The 9,356-nt window shown below is 35.9% G+C and overlaps 1 pseudogene; it reads left to right on the forward strand.

The window, feature by feature from the left end:
• Positions 1 to 355: 355 nt before the first annotated feature.
• On the forward strand, positions 356 to 8,300 carry LOC106027829 (putative taste receptor type 2 member 33; annotated as a pseudogene).
• The last annotated feature ends 1,056 nt before the right edge of the window (positions 8,301 to 9,356 follow it).

Consider the following 9,356-nt stretch of genomic DNA (forward strand, 5'->3'; position numbering starts at 1 on the left):
TTTACATGACTGTATTTATACAGATACTTCACATTGAGCAAGTCTCTTGTCAATAATGGGTAGTATCACACTGAGAATACTTACTGTCATTTTTAGTGTGAAGTTCGTATGCAGAAGCTTATAATCCTGGTGAACTGTGTGGACCTGATCAACAGAAGAAAAATCTCTTTAGCTGATCACCTGCTCACTGCTTTGACAATCTCCAGGATTGGTCTACTTTGGACTTTATTTAAAATTGGGTGGATGCACATATTCCATCCCAATTTCTGGATGAATATAATAATGGTTATATATATATATATATATATATATATATATATATATATATATATAATTACTTGGATTGTGACATCATTTTACCGTATGGCTTGCCGCATGCCTCAGCATCTTTTATTGCTTCAAGGTAGCCAAGTTTTCCAACTCTATTTTTCTTTAAGTTGAGAGTTAAAAAAGTGATTTCAGTGACATTGCCGGTGTTGTTCTCATGCTTTTACACCTTTTGGAGTCAAATACACCTATAAATGTCTTGATTGATGACCACAAAAGAAACATGTCTTACAATTGCAGTTTACAGTACTTACCTGAGTTTTTAAAAAATTTTATTTAAAAGGAAAAAGAGAAAAAACAAAACAAAAAAAAGTGGTGTAAGGGTACAAGTAATACAGAACTACAAAAAAAAAAAAAAAAACCAGTAAAAACTCACCAGTGAATGAATTACACATTATCATCTTAGAGATAGTTGCTCAAGTCACAGTATCAAAGCATACAAAGTGGACATTCAAACAGAGAGACTGCAAACAGTTGTGTTCAATGATCCAACCAAAAACATTAATATAGTCAGCTATTTAACACCCCTAAACACACTTGCAGTTGTATCCTTTAGAGCACTTTTTTCCCCTCTCATTTTTACAACAAAATTTACACATTTTGGGTTTTATTCCTCCTTAGTTCTTATTACTTTTTTTGGAAGACAATAAAGTCAAATATGGCAAAACAAAGCTGTCAGTCAAAACCAAGGATAGACATAGTACATGATGTAAAAACAGAGTACAAGGTTATTAACACTGGTTACCATAATGCCTCTTGCTTCCTTAAAAAGAATTGTCTATCTCATTAGGTATTATAAAGTTGAACAGAACAGTACAGAACAAGACAAATAAAACCTAAACATTGTAAACATTACAGAACTTCAAAAGAGAATAATAGTCAAACCAGAATGGGCATCTTAGTGAATCTTTTTAAAAAAATTTTATTTAAAACGAAAAAGAAAAACCAAAACAAAACAAAGCAGTGTAAGGGTACACGTAGTACAGAACAACAACAAAAAAAAAGACAGTAAGAAATTACCTGTTAATAGATTACATATTATCATCTTAGAAATAGTTGCTCAAATCACAGTATCAAAGAATACAAAGTGGACATTCAAACAGTGAGACTGCAAACAGCTGTGTTCAATGATCCAAAAACATTAATATAGTCAGCTATTTAACACCCCTAAACACACTTGCTGTTATATCCGTTAGAGCTCTTTTTTTTTCTCCCTCTCTTTTTTACAACAAAATTTATACATTTTGGATTTTATTACTCCTTAGTTCTTATTACTTTTTTGGGGAGGGAGAGAATAAAGTCAAATGTGGCAAAACAAAGCTGTCAGTCAAAACCAAGGATAGACATAGCACATGATGTAAAACAGAGTACAAGGTTATCAACAATGGTTATCAACAATGTCTCTTGTTTCCTTAAAAAGAATTGTCTATCTCATTAGATATTATAAAGTTGAACAAAACAGTAAAGAACAAGACCAATAAAACTTAGGCATTGTAAACATTACAGGACTTCCAAAGGAGACAATAGTCAAACCAGAATGAGCATCTTAGTGAATCTTATTGCCTTCAAAGTAGTTGCCTATACCCTCAAACTTGATACTATCATACAGAATGGAACAGAGTCTAATCAGTCAAAACAAAATCGTGGGAGTATTACAGGACTTCAAAACAAGTTAATAAGAAATCAAAAAAAAGTTACTATTATATATCCTGCTAATTTTTAAAATTTTCCCCCTTAATTAAAACAAACATAAGAAATAACTAAATAATTTTTTAAAGAATAAGGGAGAGATTGAGATAAAACAGGACATAACAATATAACAATACAGGTCAAAGCATGACTGTTTCAGCAACCTAGTGCTTCACCACCAAATAACCCGACTTAATAGTAGTTACCATAGTGTCTGTCTTTTTCCTTGAAATATTTGGATAAAACTTCATATACTATAGCTTCAAATATTTACATATCAAGAAGCCCAGAATAAAGCCTTTCCAATTAATGAGTGAAAACTTTATAAGGCTTCAAGGCCACATAATGGGGAATCATGATTACCAAATATTTTTATATATTTGAATCATTACTTACATTAGGGAAACTATTCGGTATTCACACATGCGAGATTGATTTATTTCACTTATGAGTATGGTCTCAAGCTGCACCCATTTATTGATAAATATCTCCATGTGCTCCTTCTTTATAGCTGAGTAATACTCCATTGTATAGAAATAACCACAACTTTTTTTTATCCATTCCTCAGTTGATGGACACTTGGGTTGTTTCCAAGATCTTGCAATTACAAATTGTGCTGCTATAGGTGCACATATATCACTGTGGTATGATGCTTTCACTTCTTCTGGGAATATGCCAAGAAGTGGAATAGCTGCAATAAATGGGACTTCCAATCTCAGGTTTTTGAGAAATTTCCGGACTGACCTCCACAAAGGTTGTACCAGTCTACACCCCCACCAACAGTGTAGGAGAGTTCTTTTTCCCCACAGCCTCTAGAGCATTTGTTGTTGTTAGCTATCTTGATCCTGGCCATTCTTTCAGGACTGAGATGGTATCTCAGTGTGGTTTTAATTTGCATTTCTCTAATGACCAATGATAATGAGCATTTTTTCATGTATTTATTTGCCATTTGTAATTCTTCATCTGAGAAGTGCATATTCATCTCAGATGCCCATTTTTGGATTGTATCTTTGACTTTTGGGGGTCTGAGTTTTTTAAAAATCTTTATATGTTTTAGACAAGAGTCCCTTGTCTGAGAGAGAGTTCACTAAAATCTTTTCCCAGTTTGTGGGTTTTCTTTTCACTATGCTGGAGATTTTTTTGACATGCAAAAACTTTTTAATAAGAAGTGGTCCCAGTTATTGATTCTGGGAAGTATTTCCCGTGTGGTTTGAGTCCTGTTGATGAATTTCTACCTACCCCTATGTCTTCAAGGTTTCTACCCAATTTTTCTTCCAATAGATTTAGTGTTTCTGTTTTAATATTCAGATCTTTGATCCATTTAGATTTTAATTTAGTACATGGTGATAGTCATGGGTCTAGCTTTAGTTTTCGGCAAATGGAGAGCCAGTTTTTCCAGCACCATTTATTAAAGAGACTGTCGTTCTTCCAGTGAACCTGCTTGGCTCCTTTATCAAAGATAAGGTGGTTGAATGTGTTTGTAGTTGTTGTGTCTTCTAATCTATTCAATTGATCTTTGGCTCTGTTTTGATTCCAGTACCATGTTGATTTTACTACGGTTGCTTTGTAGTATAACTTCAAGTTAGGGATTGTGATGCCTCCTGCCTTGCCTTTGCTGCTTAGAATTGCCTTTGCTATTTTAGGTCTCTTCTGGTTCCAGATGAATTTTAGGAGTGATTTCTCTAGATTTATAAGGTATGTTGATAGTATTTTTATTGAGATTGCATTGAATCTGTATAACAGTTTCGGGAGAATGGCCATTTTCACAATGTTTGTTCTTCCTATCCATGAGCAAGAGATGTCTTTCCATTTTGTGAGATCATCTTCAATTTCTTTTTTCAGTGTATTATAACTTTCCCTGTATAGGGCTTTCACTTCTATCGTAAGAATGATTCCTAAATATGTCATTTTTTTGCTTGCTAATGTGAAGAGTACGGTTTCTTTTATTTCCCTCTCTGTGATTTTGTTGTTAGAGTATAGGAATGCTATTGATTTCTGAGTATTGATTTTGTAACCAGCTACATTACTGAATTTATTTATTATAACGAAGAGTCTTTCAATGGAGTTTAGGGGGCCTTCTCTGGAGGGTATCTTGTCATCTGCAAACAATGATAATTTAACTTCTTCTTTTCCTATCTTTACCCCCTTTTATTTCTCTCTCTTGTCTAATTGCTCTGGCTAGTACTTCCAGTACTATATTAAATAGGAATCATGATAAAGGACATCCTTGTCTTGTGCCTGACTTTAAAGTAAAGGATTTCAATTTTTGGCCATTTAGTGTGATGTTGGCTGTTGGTTTGTCATAAATGGCCTTTATTATATTGAGGTAAAGAAAATGTATTCCAATTTTCTGTAAAGTTCTTATCATGAATGAATGTTGGACCTTATTGAAGGCTTTTTCTGCATCTATAGAAATGATCATGTGATTCTTACTTTTGGCTTTATTGATAAGGTGGATTATATTTATTGATTTACGTATGTTGAACCATCCTTGCATTCCTGGGATGAATCCCACTTGGTCATGGTGTATAATCTTCTTGATGATTTGCTGCATCCTATTTACCAATATTTTATTGAGGATTTTTGCATCTGTGCTCATTGAGGAGATCAGTCTACAGTTCTCTTTTTTAGTTGGGTCTTTCTCAGGTTTTGGTACTAGAGTAATATTTGCTTCCAGGAATGACTTAGGAAGGATTGCTTCCCTTTCAATTTCATTGAATAGTTTGAGGAGTGTCAGCATTAGGTCTTCTTTGTATTTCTTATAGAATTCTGCAGTGAATCCATCTGGGCCTGGGCTCTTCTTTGTAGGTAAGGACTTAATTACATTTTCAATTTCTTTAACAGATATTGGGTTATTCAACAGTTTTACATCCTTTTGATCTAGCTTTGGTACTTCATATGTTTCTAAGAATCTCTCTGTTTCTTCTGGGTTATCAAACTTTTGAGAGTAGAGGTTTTCAAAATAGGTGTTGATGATCTTCTGTATTTCTATTGGGTCTGTAGTGATTTCACCTTTTTCATTTCTTATAGCATGAATTTGAGCTTTTTCATCCCTTTTTAAAATAAGGTTGGCTAGGGGCTTATCGATTTTATTTATTCTTTCAAAGAACCAACTCTTTGATTCGTTGATTCTTTGGATTATTTTCTTAGTCTCTATTGAATTGATTTCTGCTCTGATTTTTATAATTTCCTCTCTTTTTTTGGCTTTGGGTTTGACTTGCTCTTCTTTTTCTAGCTGTTTGAGGTGTAGCATCAGGTTATTTATTTGTATTTGTTCTGTTTTCCTGATGTGAGAATTCAGTGCAATAAATTTTCCTCTGAGGACGGCTTTCATTGCATCTCACAGATTCCGGTAAGTTGTATCTGCATTTTCATTTTCTTGTAGGTATTGTTTAACTTCTTCTGTGACCCACTGATTACTCAAGAGTGTGTTATTCAGTCTCCATGTGTTTGTGGGACTTTTGCAGTATCTTTTTTCATTAATTTCTAATTTCAGAGCACTATGATCCGATAACATGCAAGGGATGATTTCAACTCTTTTGCATTTGTTTAATATGTTCTGTGAGCTAATACATGGTCTATTTTGAAGAATGATCCTTGTACTGTTGAGAAAAATGTGTATTCTGATGTTGTTGGGTGGAACATTCTGTATATGTCTATCAAATACATTTGTTCACAGGTGTGATTCAGTTCTGTTATTTCTTTGCTCATTTTCTGTCTGGTTGATCTGTCCCTTGGTGTCAATGGTGTATTACAGTCTCCTGTTACAATTATGTTACTGATAATTTGAGTTTTCATTTCTGTCTGTAGTTGTTTCATATAACTGGGTGCTCTGGAGTTTGGTGCATATATATTTAAGATAGTTATCTCTTCCTCTTGGAGTTTTACCCTAGCGAGTATATAGTGACTTTCTTCATCCTTTATGGTCATTGTTGGTTTAAAGTTCACGTTGTCTGGGGGCTGGGGATTTAGCTCAGCGGCATAAGCACCTGCCTTGCAAGCAGGCAGTCGTGAGTTCGATCCCTGGTACCGATAAAAAGGAAAAAGACAAAAAAAAAAAAAAAAAAAAAAAAAGAAAGAAAGTTCACATTGTCTGCAAACAGAATGGCTACTCCTGCTTTTTTACTTACTCCTGCTGTTCCTACTGCATGAAATATTATTTTGCATCCTTTGACTTTCAGTCTGTGAGTATCTTTCTGGGTTAGATGGATTTCCTGTAAAGAGTATATGGTTGGATTTTGTTTCTTGATCCATTCTGCTAGTCTGTTTCTTTTGATTGGTGCATTGAGACCACTTACATTAATGGTTATAACTGTTAATTGCTGGTTTATTGTTGACATGTTATCTCTCTTCTGTTGCATCTTTATCTTTCTGTTCCATTTAATTATCTGCTTTGCTTAGTGGTTTTTTCCTTTGTGTATCTAAACTGTCTTTCAATATTTTTTGCACGGTTGGCTTGGTGTTCATGAAGTTCTTCTGCTGTTCTTTGTCATGGAAGTATCGTATTTCACCATCAATTTTGAATGATAGTTTTTCAGGGTACATCAGTCTAGGTTGGAAATCATTTTGCTTTAGGATCTGGAATACTTCAGTCCATGCTCTTCTTGACTTTATTTTTTGTGCTGAGAAGTCTGCTGTCATTCTGATAGGTTTTCCTTTATAAGTCGTCTGTCTTTTCTCTCTGATAGCTTTTAATAATCTATTATTGTGTTGGATTTCTGGGATGGTGATTATTATATGTCTGGGTGTAGTTTTATTTTGGTTATGACTATTTGGAGTTCTATATGCTTCACTGATCCTGATGTCGGTTTCTGATCTCGTGCTTGGGAAATTTTCAGCTATTACTTCTCTAAATATCCTCTTGACATCCTTTATGTTGTGTCATTCTTTTTCATTAATCCCTATCAATCTTATGTTATTTTTCTTTGCATCGTCTTGCAGTTGTTTAATTGTTGTTTCCTGATTCCTTGTTATCTTTAAAAGATATTTCTTTTCCTGTTCACTAGCTGCAATCCTGTCTTCAAGGTCTGAAATTCTATCTTAACTTTCGTTGAGGCAGTTTGACAACTTTCAGTGGAGTTTTTATTTCCTGTATATCTCTGTGCATCTGCATTATGTATTCTGTTTGTTTCTTATATTGCTCATCTTGGGATTCTCTCTTTTTGTTTAGTTCCTCCAATTTTTTAACTGTGTTTTCTTTAGATATATTCAAAATCTCTTTCATTTCTTTTATCATTTCTTCTTTTACCTGGGAGATTATTTCGAGTTTGAATTCCTTTTAAGCTTCTTGGAGTGGTTTGTTAATTTCAGTAGCTATTATGCCCGATATTTGAGGTGAATGGCGTACATATTCTTCTATATACGTTGCTCCTAGGCTTTCTTGAGATGGGCTGGAGGTTTGAGGTTGTAATTTGTCTTTTGTTTTGTCATTTTCCTATATTTCTGTGTTTAAGTGTTATTTGAAAGCTTCCTTGGGGTCTTGGAAATTCACTTCTATGTTCCCATCTCTGGGGACTCTGGCACCCAGTTCCCCCAAGCCACTGGGCCTGTAGAACCAATGGCCCTCCTCTACCTGTTTAGAACTCCATAGTTCCAGATGAGCTGGGCTCCAGCGACACTGTGCACACACCTGCTTGCTGGAAACTCCACTGTTCTCCAAGCACAGCTGGAATGGGAAGGCAGATGTAGATGCCTCAAACCCACTTATCCCCTTCACTGTACCCAGAAATCTGGAGAGTCCAGAACAGTCTGGGCTTTGGGCAGAGTGCACTGAGTACTTACCACAGGCTGCAGGGCCTCTGGAACCTGCGATGCTTGCCTGCTTCCTGAGATATCCACAGTCCTCAGATACATGGGGAGGCAGATGCAGGTGCCCCAGATCCACCCAGCCCTTCCTCTGCACCCATATGGTGCAGTGCAGGAGTCCCAAATAGGCTAGGCTCTGGGGATAGTGTGCGCCCACCTGCTTGCTGGAATTCCACAGTTCTCCAAGTGCCTTACCTGAATTTTTAAAACTTCTTTTATTCAGCAATGCTACTTTCATATTCATAGCCTTTGCTTTGTCTTTGACAACTTTTCTCCTGCTCTTTTCTCTCTGTGGAAACATCTGAAGAGGATGCAATACAGTGTCAGAAGGTCCAGAGATGTGAGTACCTTCAATCCACGTAAAAGCCTTGCAAGCTGTTGTTGCCTTTCTTCTACTGTGCCTGGTTTTCCTTTTGTCAGTTTTTATACACCTTTGGAGAATTAAGTTTCCAAACATTCTCTACTTTTACTTTTGTTAGATTGGTGAAATTGCTTTTCCTTCAGTTCACTCACTTGTTCTAATCCTGGGAAATAGTAAATTAAAACAGCCTGTCTTCCAGTACTGAGGTGGCTGAGGTGTGGACCAAAGATGAATCCTCACTTTCATAAAGCATTTGGGGATATTGTTGCATATGCTAAGAGGAAAGTCACTTCCCAGGAAATCCTTGTTTTGGTAATTTTGTTTTTCTGAAATATTCTAATTTATGTAATGCTGTAAGCTTTGCAAAATGATGTTTGGTTTATGCTATATCCAAAGACATTTTAATTGTAAGTATACAAATACAGGTAAATACATACTAATATATTTCTATGTGGTAGTAGGTCAGTGCACACCAAGTAAGTGTTAGAAAACTTTATACTAAGACAAACATATTCAATTTTATCAATTGTTAATTTTAAGATTTTAAACAATTCTAAAATGTGCAATATATGTGTATGCTTATAAGCCAGTTTTTGAGGAATAGAACTTTACAATTTTATATATATATATAAAAAGTTTTCATTTTTTGTTTTCAAAAATGGTGGCTTGCTAGGGGATTGGGCGGAGAGTCTCTCTGGAGAAATCATATTAGATGCTAGAATACGACAACTTGGAGAGGGCCAGATGAATGGACAACAATTCTTATTAACCAACACAGTGTGGCTGGAGGATTTAAAATTGTGCTGAGACTGCGAAGGCTGATAATGGGAGGCTGCAAATCCCATGCCCTTAATGCGGCAAACTGACCAGTGGACCCAACGGGAAAAGCTGTGTTGGCTTTTGGTGACTGCTGGAAATTGAGACCCAGGACCGCGCAAAGCAGTCAGGACTGCCTTGCTGCACCAGATGAGATTGTGAAAAGCTCTGGAGCTCCGAAGCTGAATGCTGTGCAGTTTTCTGACCATTCCACGCTGTGCCAGGAATGTAGTGAAGGCAAGCGGCATAGTTTGCAGTAGATTCAAGAGGAAGACCTGCACTGAGCCCTGGTGAGTACTAGGGACTGGGTCCCGTGGCTGCTGTGTTGGCCAGAGAACATCTTGGAATTGGGCAGAGC

This window comes from Cavia porcellus, unplaced genomic scaffold (assembly GCF_034190915.1).
Source record: "Cavia porcellus strain 051 isolate PalLab524CR breed Dunkin Hartley unplaced genomic scaffold, mCavPor4.1 scaffold_27, whole genome shotgun sequence".
Classification (NCBI taxonomy): Eukaryota; Metazoa; Chordata; class Mammalia; order Rodentia; family Caviidae; genus Cavia; species Cavia porcellus.